The sequence below is a fragment of the Marmota monax genome, unplaced genomic scaffold (assembly GCF_021218885.2).
Source record: "Marmota monax isolate L192 unplaced genomic scaffold, Marmota_monax_Labrador192_F-V1.1 WCK01_AAM20220418_F8-fsc00632, whole genome shotgun sequence".
Classification (NCBI taxonomy): domain Eukaryota; kingdom Metazoa; phylum Chordata; class Mammalia; order Rodentia; family Sciuridae; genus Marmota; species Marmota monax.
This window is the reverse complement of record NW_026694799.1, coordinates 209193-223628: the sequence shown is the minus strand read 5'-3', so window position 1 is coordinate 223628 and position 14436 is coordinate 209193. Positions and strand designations below refer to the sequence as shown.

General features: G+C 38.1%; 1 pseudogene; it reads left to right on the top strand.

The window, feature by feature from the left end:
• The first annotated feature begins 13319 nt into the window (after window positions 1-13319).
• Window positions 13320-13720, top strand: LOC124080046 (protein cornichon homolog 4-like; annotated as a pseudogene).
• The last annotated feature ends 716 nt before the right edge of the window (window positions 13721-14436 follow it).

The following is a 14436-nucleotide window of genomic DNA, read 5'->3' as shown; positions in this document are numbered from 1 at the left end:
GTACCATTGGCCCACCTGCCTGTTTTGGTACCAGTACCATGCTGTTTTTGTTACTATTGCTTTGTAGTACAGTTTGAACTCTGGTATCGCTATACCTCCAGATTCACACTTCCTGCTTAGAATTGCTTTTGCTATTCTGGGTCTTTTGTTTTTCCATATGAATTTCATGATTGCTTTATCTATTTCTACAAGAAATGCCATTGGGATTTTGATTGGCATCGCATTAAACCTGTAGAGAACTTTGGGTAATATCGCCATTTTGATGATGTTAGTTCTGCCTATCCATGAACAGGGTACATTTTTCCATCTTCTAAGATCTTCTTCTATCTCTCTCTTTAGGGTTCTGTAGTTTTCATTGTATAAATCTTTCACCTCTTTTGTTAGGTTGATTCCCAAGTATCTTATTTTCTTTGAGCATATTGTGAATGGAGTGGTTTTCCTCATTTCCATTTCAGAAGTTTTGTTGCTGATATACAGGAATGCCTTTGATTTATGTGTGTTGATTTTATATCCTGCCACTTTGCTGAATTCATTTATTAACTCTAGCAGTTTCTTTGTAGACCCTTTTGGGTCTGTTAAATATATTATCATGTCATCCGCAAATAGCGATAATTTAAGTTCTTCTTTTCCTATTTTTATGCCTTTAATTTCTTTTGTCCCTCTAATTGCTCTGGCTAGTATTTCAAGAACTAAATTGAATAGAAGTGGTGATAGAGGGTATCCCTGTCTTGTTCCAGATTTTACAAGGAATGCCTTCAGTTTTTCTCCATTTAGGATGATGCTAGCGTGAAGTTTAGCATATATAGCTTTTTCCAAGTTGAGGTAAGTTCCTGTTATCCCTAGTTTTTTCTAGTGTTTTGAACGTAAAGGATGCTGTACTTTGTCAAATGCTTTTTCTGCATCTATCGAGATGATCATATGGTTCTTGTCTTTAAGTCTATTGATGTGGTGGATTACATTTATTGATTTCTGTATATTGAACCAGCCTTGCATCCCAGGGATGAATCCTACTTGATCATGATGCACAATTTTTTTGATATGCTTTTGTATTCGATTCGCCAGGATTTTATTGAGAATTTTTGCATCCAAGTTCATTAGAGATATTGGTCTGTAGTTTTCTTTCTTTGAAGTGTCTTTGTCTGGTTTCAGGATCAGGGTGATGTTGGCCTCATAGAATGAATTTGGAAGAACTCCTTCTTTTTCTATTTCTTGAAATAGCTTGAAAAGTATTGGTTTTAATTCTTCTTTGAAGGTTTTGTGGAACTCCGCTGTATACCCATCCGGTCCAGGGCTTTTTTTGGTTGGTAGTCTTTTGATGGCTTCTTCTATTTCTTCTTTTGTTATTGGTCTGTTTAAATTGTGTGTGTCTTCCTGACTCAAACTGGGTAGATCGTATGACTTAAGAAATTTATCGATATCTTCATTATCTTCTAATTTATTGGAATATCGGGTTTCAAAATACTTTCTAATTATCTTCTGTATTTCTGTAATGTCTGTTGTGATATTGCCTTTTTCATCCTGTATGTTAGTAATTTGAGTTCTCTCTCTTCTTCTCTTCGTTAGCATGGCTAAGGCCTGTCGATCTTATTTATTTTTTCAAAGAACCAACTTTTAGTTTTTTCAATTTTTTTCAATGTTTTTTTTGTTTCAATTTCGTTGATTTCTGCTCTAATTTTAATTATTTCTTGTCTTCTACTACATTTGCTGTTGTTTTGCTCTTCCTTTTCTAGGTTTTTGAGGTGTAGTGTGAGTTAATTTATTTGTTGGTTTTTATCTTTTTTTGAGGAAAGAACTCCAAGAAATGAATTTCCCTCTTAAAACTGCTTTCATTGTGTCCCATAGATTCCGGTATGTTGTGTCTGTATTGTCATTTGTCTCTAAGAATTTTTTTATCTCCTCCTTTATGTTTTCTGTAACCCATTGATCATTCAGTAACATATTGTTCATTTTCCATGTGATGTAGGATTTTTCCTTCCTTCTTTTATCATTGATTTCCAGTTTCATTCCATTATGATCAGATGTGGTTCATGGTATTATCTCCACACCTTTATATTTACTGAGAGTCACCCTATGGCATAATATATGGTCTATCTTTGAGTAGGATCCATGTGCTGCTGAGAAGAACGTGTATCCACTTGATGATGGTTGATATATTCTATATATGTCAGTTAAGTCTAGGTTATTGATTGCGTTATTGAGTTTTATAGTTTCTTTGTTCAGCTTTTGTCTAGAGGATCTGTCCAATGGTGAGAGCGGTGTGTTGAAGTCCCCCATAATTATTGTGTTGTGGTCTATTTGACTCTTGAACTTGAGGAGAGTTTGTTTTATGAACGTTGCAGCACCATTGTTTGGTGCATACAAATTGATAATTGTTATGTCTTGATGGTGGATGGTTCCTTTTTACAGTATATAGTGTCCTTCTTTATCCCTTTTGATTAACTTAGGTTTGAAGTTGATTTTATTCAATATGAGTATGGCCACTCCTGCTTGCTTCCGAGGGCCATGTGAGTGGTATGATTTTTCCCAACCTTTCACCTTCAGCCTGTGTATGTCTTTTCCTTTCATATGAGTCTCCTGAAGGCAGCATATTGTTGGATTTGTTTTTTTAATCCAGGTTACTAGCCTATGTCAATTGATTGGTGAATTTAAGCCATTAACATTTAAGGTTACAATTGAAATATGGTTTGTACTTCCAGTCATGTTTATTTATTTATTTATTTTAGTTTGGCTAGTTTTTACTCTTTGGTTATTTTTCTCCCCCTTTACTGAGATACCTCCCACTGTTACTTTTGGGCACTATTTTTCAATTCCTCTTCTTGTAGTATTTTGCTCAAAATGCTTTGCAGTGCTGGTTTTCTGGCTGCAAATTCTTTTAGCTTTTGTTTATCGTGAAAGATTTTAATTTCATTGTCAAATCTGAAGCTTAATTTTGCTGGATACAGTATTCTTGGTTGGAATCCATTATTTTTCAGTGTTTGAAATACGTTGTTCCAGGATCTTCTCGCTTTCAAAGTCTGTGATGAAAAATCAGTTGTTAACCTAATTGGTTTACCTCTGAATGTAATCTGCCTCCTTTCTCTCGTAGCTTTTAATATTCTCTCCTTGTTCTGTATGTTAGCTATCTTCATAATTATATGTCTTGGAGTTGGTCTATTATGGTTTTGGATGTTTGGGGTCCTGTAGGCTTCCAGAATTTGGCAATCCATTCCATCTTTCATCTCTGGGAAGTTTTCTAGGATTATTTCATTTGATAAGTTGTCCATTCCTTTGGTTTGATCCTCTGTCCCTTCTTCTATCCCAATGACTCTCAAATTTGGTTTTTTTTTATGAGATCCCATATCTCTTGGACAGATTGCTTATGAGATTTAAGCATCTTTTCTGTGTTGACTATATTCTTTTCAAGTTGATAAACTTTGTCTTCATTAACTGATGTTCTGACTTCTACTTGATCTAGTGTATTTGTAATATTCTCGTTAGAGTTTTTAATCTGGTTTATGGTTTTTTGCATTTCTAGGATTACTGTTTTTTGTTTTTTTTTTTTTTTTAAATCTCTATCTCCTGGTAAAGCTCGTTCTTTGCAGTTTGAATTTGTTTGTTTAGTTCGTTTTCAAAATATACTTTCAATGCTTTGACTTGCTGTCTCATGTCTTTTCTAATATTCCGTTCCATCTGAGTTAGGTATGCCTTGATTTCTTTCCCTGTCCATGTTTCTGATGCTTCTAGGTTCTCCTGTAGATTTAAGTTGTCCTGCATTGTTTGTAGCCCTTTTTTCCCTTGTTTTTTCATGTTGTTCATGTTACTTTCCAGCTCTGTTTGACTGCTTTGTAACTGCTTTCTCCTATGCATTTGTTTTGGCTTTGTATATCTCTGTTGTCTCTCCTTTGTGGTGGGAGATTATGTCTAGAAATGTTGGGCTTTATTGTACTTTAAAGCTGATTCATTCAATTCATAAAAGGCTTCCAGGTTCTGTATGCATATAGTGATTTGTTGTTTGTTCTTAGGACTATATGTTTAGGTTAGGTGCTATGATGGTATGAGGGTTAGTATGTCTTGGCTACTTTAGAAGATTGCTCTACTGAAGGTGGATACTAACAGGCAATTGGATCAGGGTGTTGGTAGTAGCTAGGTATTTAGGAGCCCTATAGACAGCCTCGAGACATTCACCTATTTGCATTTAGACAATTACACATAATGGAAGACGTAATGCTTGGGATGAAAGTTGGGGGGTAGGGGAATGAAAGTGCTCTTAAAAAGAAAGAAGGAGAGAGAGATAGATAGATTAGAGGAGAATGAAAAGAACAATAAAACTTGAAACAGGAAAGAAAGAGAGAAGGAAAAGGGGAGAAAGGAACAGAGAGAGAAGAAGAAGAAAAAAAAAAGAAACAAAAATATTGAAGTCTTAGAGATCCATTTTCTTCTCTTCCAGTAGGTGGAGCTGTGCCCTCTGAGCGGAGCTTCTGCTCTCTACCTGCCCATAGCAATCCCTGTAAGGCATCTCCTGGGAGTCTCTCGAACTTGTCAGTCCAGAGCCGTTTCACTTTTCCGGCCCTCACCCCGCTTCCTCCTGTCAGCCAGCCAGCCAGGTCCTGTTCACCAGAAGAGGTTCCCCAGAGATCTAGTTACACTTGCAGCCCCACCGCGTGTCCCATTTAAGCACCAGTGCTGTGGTAAACTGGAGGCTAAGACCTTGGGAGTCACCGCTGGTGATATGGGGGGTTGGGGGTCGGGGATCCCCTCTGCTTCCCTACAGAAACGACCCCTGAGAGGTCCATGAAGTTTCCTGGCTGCTTGTATCTGGATGGGGAGGGAGTCACACACCTGCTAAAGTGGATTCTGCTGGGAAGGAATTCTGTTGGCCAACCTGTGATGATGTCACCTCTCTGCTATGGAGGGCCCCAGGCTCCTTGCCGGAGTGCCAGAAGGGAGGGGTGGGACTGGTCCGTCCCGGTTGGCTTCAGCTCCCAGCTCACTATTTCATGAAGGCTTGGCTAAAGACTTCTTCCTGCCAAGCTGCATCTCGGAGGCTAGCGGGACCCAGTCATGTTTGCTGCTGGCAGACAGGCCAGCAGCCACGCCGTGGCGTGCGGACTGTGGCTATCGGATCTGGACCTCTGCGTCTCCTGGCAGGGATTCGCTCGTCTGGGGCAATCTGTCACTTCAAAAAGTCCTAGTAGCTCCTGCCGGTCTCTCTTCAGTGGAATTTTGCTAGGAGATTCTCCGTTGGTAGAATCTAAGTGTTATCTATGTGTCTTTATGACCCCATCACTGGGGGGGGGGGTATTGAAAATGCTGCCTCTCCGCCCGCCGCCATGTTGGATCTCTGAAGTTTTCTTTTTATGTGTCTTTGCCTTGTTTTGGATTCAGGGTGATATTGGCCTCACTGAATGAATTTGGCTCTTTTTCTACTTCTGAAATAAATTGGAAAGTATTGGTATTATTTCTTCTTTAAAGGTCTTGCAGAATTAGGCTGTGTATGAGTCTGGTCCTGGGCTTTTCTTGGTTGGTAGACTTTTGATGGCATCTTTTATTTTGTCACTTAAAATTGATCTGTTTAAACTGTGTATATCTTCTTGATTTAATCTGGGCAAATTATATAACTCTAGAAATTTGTTGATGCCTTCGTTATTTTCTATTTTATTGGAGTACAAGTTTTCAAAATAATTTCTAATTATCTTCTGTATTTCTATAGAGTCTGTTGCAATATTTCCTTTTTGATTATGTATGTTAGTTGAGTTTTCTCTCTCCTTCTCTATGTTAGCATGGCTAAGGGTCTGTCAATTTTATTTATTTTTTCAAAGAACCCACTTTTTGTTCTGTAAATTTTTTCAATTGTTTATTTGTTTCAATTTTATTGATTTCAGCTCTGATTTTAATTATTTCCTGTTTTCTGCTGCTTTTGGTGTCAATTTGTTCTTCTTTTTCTAGGGCTTTGAGATGTAATGCTAGGTCATTTATTTTTGACTTTTTCTTCTTTTAAGGAATGCACTCTATGCAATGAACTTTCCTCTTAAAACTGCTTTCATAGTGTCCTAGAGATTTTTGATATGTTGTATCTGTGTTCTCATTCAGCTCTAAAAAATTTTTAATTTCCTCCTTGATGTCTTCTGTAACCCATTTTTAAAATTCAGTAGCATGTTATTTAGTCTCCAGGTGTTGGAGTGCGTTTTATATCTTATTTTATCATTGATTTCTAATTTCATTACATAATGATCTGATAGAATGCAGGATAGTATCTCTACTTTTTAATATTTGCTAAGAGTTGCTTTGTGGCATAGTATATGGTCTGTTTTAGAGAAGGATCCATGTACTGCTGAGAAGAAAGTATATTCTCTCATTGAAGAATGGAATATTCTATATATGTCAGTTAAGTCTAAGTTATTGTTTGTATTATTGAGTTCTATAGTTTCTTTGTTCAGCTTTTGTTTGGAAGATGTATCTAGTGATAAAAAAGGTGTGTTAAAGTCACCCAAAATTATTATGTTGTGGTCTATTTGACTCTTGAATGTGAGAAGAGTTGGTTTGATGAACATAGATGCTCCATGGTTTGGGGCATATACATTTATAATTCTTAAGTCTTGTTGGTGTATGGGTCCCTTGAGCAGTATGTAGTATCCTTCTTTATCTTTTTTGATTGACTTTTGTTTAAAGTCTACTCTATTTGATATGAGGATGAAACCCCTTCTTGCTTTCACAGTCCATGTGAGTGATATGATTTTTCCCCAACCCCTCACCTTCAGTTTGTGAATGTCTTTTTCTATGAGATGAGTCTCTTGGAGGCAGCATATTGTTGGGTCTTTTTTACTTGATACAATCTGCTAGTGTATGTCTTTTGATTGGTGAGTTTAGGCCATTAACCTTCAGGGTTATTATTGAGACATGATTTGTATTCCCAGCCATTTTGTTTATTTTTTGTATTTAACTTGATTTGTTTTCTTCTCTGATTAGATTTTCCTTTAGTGTAATCCCTCCCACTGCTGATTTTCATCATTGTTTTTAATTTCCTATGGTGACTTTCTGCCCTGAAGGGGGAGTGGTGGAAGGGGATGCTGTGTGCCTGGGACCTGCACAGGCTGGTATGAGTGGATCTGGTCCTGGCTTGATGTCCTGCGGTAGTCTGCTGGCAGGAAAGGGCGGCATTATTTTGATCATTCTAATCTTGTTCCTGAGGCTCTGCCCTGTTGGAGGCAAAAGCTTTCCAATTAAAGACTTTTTAGAGTGTATGACATATGTTAACTTTTCTTTGGTCAATGACCTTCCTTCCTTTTGAACATGAAGTATGGAGGTTGGGAGAGACTTATGTGGCCTTGGACAGTGGGGGGAAAGAGGCCATGTGTTTTCTCTTAGTTATTTCAGGTCCTCACCATTAGTAGGCTACTCTGAACTGGTTCCTAAGACCTTTGGGTTGGTGTCTCCTGAGAAAAGGAAGGTCTCATCTCATTGCTTGGTCCCCTTCTCCTGACCTGAGGTAAAGTCCAAAGTCTGGGTCACCTATTTCTGGTTGCTATTGGGCTTTCTCCTCAAACTTCAGACCTCCTCTGGTTCACTGGCTCACTGGGAACCTGTCTCTTCACCTTCTAGTGGAGCATGTGAAATTTTCAGGGTCCTGGCTTCCTATGTGCAGAAGATAAGGAGTTTCATGCTTTCTGCAAGCACATTTCTCTGCCAGTGCTTTGTTCCACATTGGGTGTGGCACCTATGTAGGCATATTAGTTTTGTATTGGCTGCCAAGTTACTACAAACTTATTGGCTTAAGCCAACAGAAATATATTATCTTACATGTTTATAGGTCAGAAGTCCAAGAAGGTGTGGACAAGCCTTTGTTCCTTTCTGGAGGCTGTTGTCTTGTGTGGTTTCTAGAGGCCATCTATATTCCTTTGTTTAGGGGCCTGTTCCTCCATCTTCAATGCCAGAAACACAGCATGTTTGATAACTCTATCAACAGGATCTGTCACTTTGGATCCAGACTCTGCTCACTACAGGCTTTCTGTGTCTCATGAAAAGATATGTCTGACTTGGAAGGAGCCATGTGTGTCCCATAATGAAAAATGCAGTGTGTTAGGTCTTGAGGGCATCACATCAGGAAGATGTTACTGGGAAGTGGAGATAGAGAATGGATCTTTCAGCAGGTGGACTCTGGGAGTCTGTAAGTAAGTGAGCAGAACACACTGGCACAAGGAATTACCAGATAGGGGGTTTTGGGTCATGGAGAAGTTTAACAATAGATATTGTGCCAAGATAGATCCTGTGACTTCATTATCTTCTAGGGAGGATCCCTTCAGGGTGGGGGTTTTCCTGGACTACAGTGAAGGGGATGTCTCCTTCTATAACATGATTGATGAGTCTCACATTTTCTATTTCCGTCCAGCTTCCTTCTCTAGAGCACTCTTTCCATACTTCATGATTATGTATGAAGATGTTCCCATGACAATCTGCTCCATGAAGAGTGGGTCTGTACCCCTTAACAATTATCCTTTGGAGGAGATCCTGAGCATCCCAAGGGAGAGGTTCAGCTCAGGCTGTGGTGTTGATGATGCTCCCCCAGAGGCTGAAATCCATTACTTCCCTGACACTGCAAGGTTTTCTTCCCACATGGTCCCTTGCTGTTCCTGAGTTCCCACTGTGGTCCTTCCTTTGGCTACAGACTCCCTGTGACAAATCCCCTGATATGAGACTTGGAAGGCTCAGTGGACTTGTCCTCCTGCTCTTGTTCAGATGTATTGTTATGAGAGTTCTCTTCATGTCTTATAAGCAGATAGCAGAAGATAAAGTTGACTGTCTTGTAACTGGTTTAGGGAATGTGGAATTTAACTAAGAGGAGCATTTATTTTATTTTTTTTTGGTATTAAAAGTTATTTCAGACAGGTGTGGCAGCACATACCTATTGTCCTAGATACTGGGGAGGCTAAGGCAGGAGGATAAATTTAGCCCATAAGTTTGAGACCAGCATGGGCACATTGTGGTACATTATCTAAAAAAAAAAAACTAACTAAGGGGACACCACATTACTGGACTTAAATGTTTGCAGAGGAACCTTGAGGTTGAGAATGTTTCCCCGTTCTGTTTTCGCAGATTTGTACTATGAGATGATAGAAAGTTTATCATCCAAAAATTTCCAGAGAAATGAATAGTGTGTTAGTCACCTTTTTGTCTCTGTGAGGCAATCAACCTAAAGGAGGAGAGATTTATTATCCTCAAAATCTTAAGGTTTCAGTCCCTAGTCACCTGGCTTTATTGTTTCTGAGGCAGAATGTGATGTGATGACAGGGAACAGTTGGTGGAGCTAGTGGCTCACCTCATGGCAGACAGAAGGCAAGGGGGTGGGGAGGCAAGAGCAAGAGAGACAGAGGGCCTAGGACAAGACATAGTCTTCAAGAACACAGCCAAGTTACCTATTTCTTTCCTGTTTCCTAGTCCCCACCTCCTAAAGTTTCTACCACCTCCCAAAAGGGCCACTAGCTGGGGACCAAGCTTTTAACACATGATTCTTTGGAGGATATTTCAGTTCCAAACTCCAAAGAATGATTGAGTATTAAGAGAAGAGTCCAACATTCTATGTTATCTGCTTCTTATTCTGGGATGAATAAAACATACCTGTTTTTCCATACCTCAGTAAATTTCTGGTACCATTGAGAATGTTGTGCTGTGTTAATCCAGGGAATTAAGAATAAGGCAGTAGATCCCCTCCTTAAAAAGCTATTAGTACATATTCATTGTACAAAACATTGGGTTTTATTTTGATAATTCCATACATGCATATAATGTACTTTGATCATATCCACCCTTCCTGCTACCCTTTTTGACTTTTCTCTCCATTTCCCTTTTGTGTCAATACTCCAACAGAGGAAAGAGAAGTATTACTTGAGGAACATAAATGAAAATGAGAATTTTCAGATGCAAGATGAATTGCAGCAAGCTTTGACCATAAGCATAGGTCCAGTTAATTTGTCTTCTCTTGGTGCTTCCAAGTCTGATGTTAATGGTATGGAAAACCACAGAAAGAAGAAGAGTCAGGACTATTGAAGAATTAGACCCTGTAAAATAAAGGTGTGTTCACTCTACCAGGTGAATAACTGTGACCAGTTGTTATGACTGGGGGAAAGATGACACAGGGAACTGGAAGATAGAAAGTACATATAACCACAGTCTTTCTAGAAATAAGAACTTGAATAGCTTTGTATATTTTCATTTTGCTTGTGGTGTATATGTGTGTATTTGTATATATTGACCATTTGCTTCCTCTCTCTTATATTTATGATTTTCTATACAAATTATTATCTTTTAGGTAACAGTATAGTCAATGAGTCTGACTGAATTTGAAGAGTAGATAATATAGCAGTGTAGTGTACAGTGCTTGGGAGTGCTTCTTTCCTTATGTGGGGAAACAGATGAGAACCTCTTCATTTGTCTGGTGGCTTTGTCATGATAGATTTGTTGTTTTATGGAAGTTCAAATGGTTTGGTGTAACATGTATGCATACATAAAATATAACGTCAAAAGTGTGGACAGAGTCCTGTATCATTTCATTGCATTCCTGTTACAAATCCACTCTATGTTGGTCTTCTTTAATTATTGGAACTGGACCTTGTAAACACTTTTTTGCCATCTGACACAATGTGAGATTGTTGGTACAATGCACTGGAAGGGCCACTGCAAGGCAAGTTAATTCATTCTTTCTTTTTCTTTCTTTCTCTCTCTCTCTCTCTCTCTCTCTCTCTCTCTCTCTCTCTCTCTCTCTCTCTCTCTCTTTCTTTCTTTCTTTCTTGGTACCAGGGATTGAACCAAGGGATGCTTAACCACTAAGCCACATCCCAATATTTTTTTAAAAAATATTTTTCTTTACTTGAGGATGGACACAATGCCATTTAATTTAGTTTATTTTTTTAATGTGGTGCTGAGGATCAAAGCTAGTGCCTCACACTTGCTTCACCACTGAGCTAAAACCCCCAACTCTTTTTAAATTTTAAGACACAGTTTTGCTACATTGCTTAGGGCCTGGCTAAGTTGTTGAGGCTGGCTTGTGATACTCCTGCCTCAGGGATTGCAGACATGGGCCACAATATTGGGCTGTTTTTTCTTTTTGATGCACCTTCCAGTGGTGTGCAAAAGGCTAACCTTTTGGTCACATAGTAAGAAATGTCTATATTGATATTTTATCTATAATTTTAGTCGCTGCTTTAGTTTCCTGAAAAATTGTTTCTCTCCCTTGTCCCTAAAAACAGTTACTAATATCCTTAGAATTTCCTGGTGGAGATGAAAGCAGAGTCTGTTGTTATTAATAACCAGCCCCTTTCAGCCATCTGAGTTTATGTTAATAAGGTAACTTTTAGAAATCCCCTGTATTACTTCAGGATGGGGGCAAGTTGCCAAAGGAACAAATTTTGAGTAGAAAATTGAAAGAGGGGAGAAGGTAGGGCAGAAGGTTGAGTTAATTAATTTCAAGCAGTCACTGATTTAATTAATCATAGTGGGAGTGTTTCTCCATAAAAACTTTGAGGGACTTTCTGAGTTGATGAACAACCTGTATTCTTATGGTGCCTCTCAAACTCCACCATGGGGACAGATACTCCTGAGCTCAAGAATTTTCTGGGCCTCAACCTGTGTACATGTTCAGCTGGCTATTCACTATATCCTTTTCAAGATCTTTTGTAATAAATGGTTAGTAAACAGAGTTGTTTCTCTTGGTTTTGTGAGCCACTCTAGTAAATGGCTGTAGAAAATCATCCAATATGAGGATGGATCTTGGGAATGGAGGATGGGCCTTTGGAATGGGGTAGAAATTTAGGGATACTAAGGAAAAAACTGTGTAAAGGAGAAATATGCCTATTGGGATGTGGAACAATAACATGTGAACTGCCTGTAACCTGGACAAAGAAACTTAAGGAACAGAAAGAGACCAAAATATAAAAATGCACCAAATAATCCCCTAAATTACTTTACAACTTTCCAGTTCTGCATAAATTTTCTGGAATGCAGCAAAGCAGAAACAAGATTTCAATAGAAAGACAATTCTACCCTTGTAAAGCAAGGGGCTAACATGATTGGATCAATCACCTGATCAATCAGATGAAACAAGATACAAGACTAGATTCCCTGAAGGGAAAACATCTTGCTCAATATTTCCCAATCTCCAGGGAAGTCCTGTCCCTTTGGATCATATATTATACTTTTGTACCCTAATAAAGAAACCTGACCTTAATCCCTGGTTGTGTGTCTCTTTTTGCCCACATTATTCTCTGAGGGTTCCTATATTCACTTTTCATTTTCTAATGATGGTCTTCCTCTCTTTGCTAAAGCCCAATACATCCTTAAGTTCTTTTCTATGTTATGGGCAAGAGTCTGAAAGGTCTGAGTAGAGGTTTCCTTTCCTACTGGAGAAACTTCACTGGATCTCCTATGGTGACAGGAATTTCAGAAACAAGTGGGTAACTTGAGGAGTCATCTTGTGATTGTCATCTGAAGTCAGGGGGGCATACTTTTAAGACTGTGGGGCCCACTTGACCTGTGGGGTCTCTGCTCATCCCTTAATTGAATTACAGGACACACAGATATGTGCAGAGAATTGGAGAATAACTTGGTGTGGAAAACTCCAAACATTTGGTGTCAGAAGTATTCTGGAGGGCATTATGAAAGAGGACACCCAATTAGTTGGAGTATTATAAATCCCTTTCAACCTTCCAGTGGGCCATAGTCCCATCTTACCCATTGAGTTCTGCACCTCAGTCTCACTGGAAACCCTATCGTACATTTCTTCCTTCCTTTGCTACTCTGCCTCATCCCAAGAGGTAGTATCTGCTCACTATATATGTCATTTCTGCATTCTTTGGAGCCACCTTTTACTTCTTTTAGTAGATAACCACCTTTTACTTGTTAATTCTTTTCTTTTTTAAGTGCTAGGGAATAAACCCAGGGCCTCAGGCATGAATAAGACTGTACTAAGTTTTCCTTGTTCAAATGGTTTCTGGACTTTGATAGAAGCATCTAAACCACAATAATTTAGTACCTTCTAAAGAAGAGCACTGGCATGCTCACAGCATGTGAAGAAGAGCAATTAAGGCATTGATCAATTTAGTAAAATGGTTAACTCCAACAATAATGTTATATAAATATCTTGATTTTTTGTAGATTTTAAGTATTTTCTATATGTAAATAGATTATTTGTCAGGTCAATGGAAAAAGTGTCAGCAACAGATGAGGAAGGAAAGAGAAGGAGGAGGATGAGTTCATCTCCTCACTCCACAATTTTTGTTTCCTCATCTTGCTTGCAGTCTACTCAGAATTATATCATCTGATTTAGAATGTGATTACATTAATCCTATATCATGTTGCTCAGAATTTTTTGGCCATACCATTGTCACCATATTCTGCTTGTTTCATTGCACTGCTTCATCTTCTCTCTAAACTTACCTGTTTCTACTTGGAATGTATATATTCCATATATATATATATATATATATATATATATATATATATATACTGGGCAGCATATATATGGAATATATATATTCCATATATATACTGGGCACCATAATGAATATATATATATATATATATATATATATATATGCCCAGTGGGGCAACATGGGGGTGTTTGATCCAACAGAAATACAAAATTGAGGTCTACTGAAGTCACACATGAAAGAAGCCATGATCAAATTTGTTTCCACTTGCTTCATTTACTCATGTATTTTATAACATGATTTTAGCTGTGATAAATGTCTGAAGCCAGAGAAACTGTGGTTGGAGTTAATATACACTACAGTGGCATATGATCAACCCAAACTGAGTCATAGGACATACACAATTTAAATAGATCAATTTCAAGCAAGGAATTAGATTATACCATCAAAAGCCTATCAACAAAGAATCCTGAGACCAGACAGATTCACAGCTGAGTTGTACAAGACCTATAAGAAGGAATTAATACCAAATACTCCTCAAATTTTTCCATGAAATAGACTAGGAAGTAGCCCTTCTGAACTCATTCTACAAAGTCAGTATCATCCTGAAACCAAAACCAGGAAAAGACACATCAAGAAAAGAAAATTTCAGACAAATATCCCTGATGTAAATTGATGCAAAAATTCCCAGTAAAATTCTGGCAAATTGCATACAAAAGCACATTAAAAAAGTAGCACACCATGATCAAGTGGGGTTCTTTCCAGGGATGCAAAGTTGGTTCTACATATGGAAATCAATAAATATAATTGATCACATCAATAGATTTAAAGATAAGAATCATATAATTTTATCAATTGATTCAGAGAAAGCATTTGACAAAATACAGCACCTTTTCATGTTCAAAACACTATAAAATCTAGAAATAGTAGGAACATACATCAACATTGTAAAAGCTATCTATGCTAAACCCAAGGCCAACATCATTCTAAATGGCAAAAATTGGAGGCATTTTCTCTAAAAACTGGGACAAGACAGGGA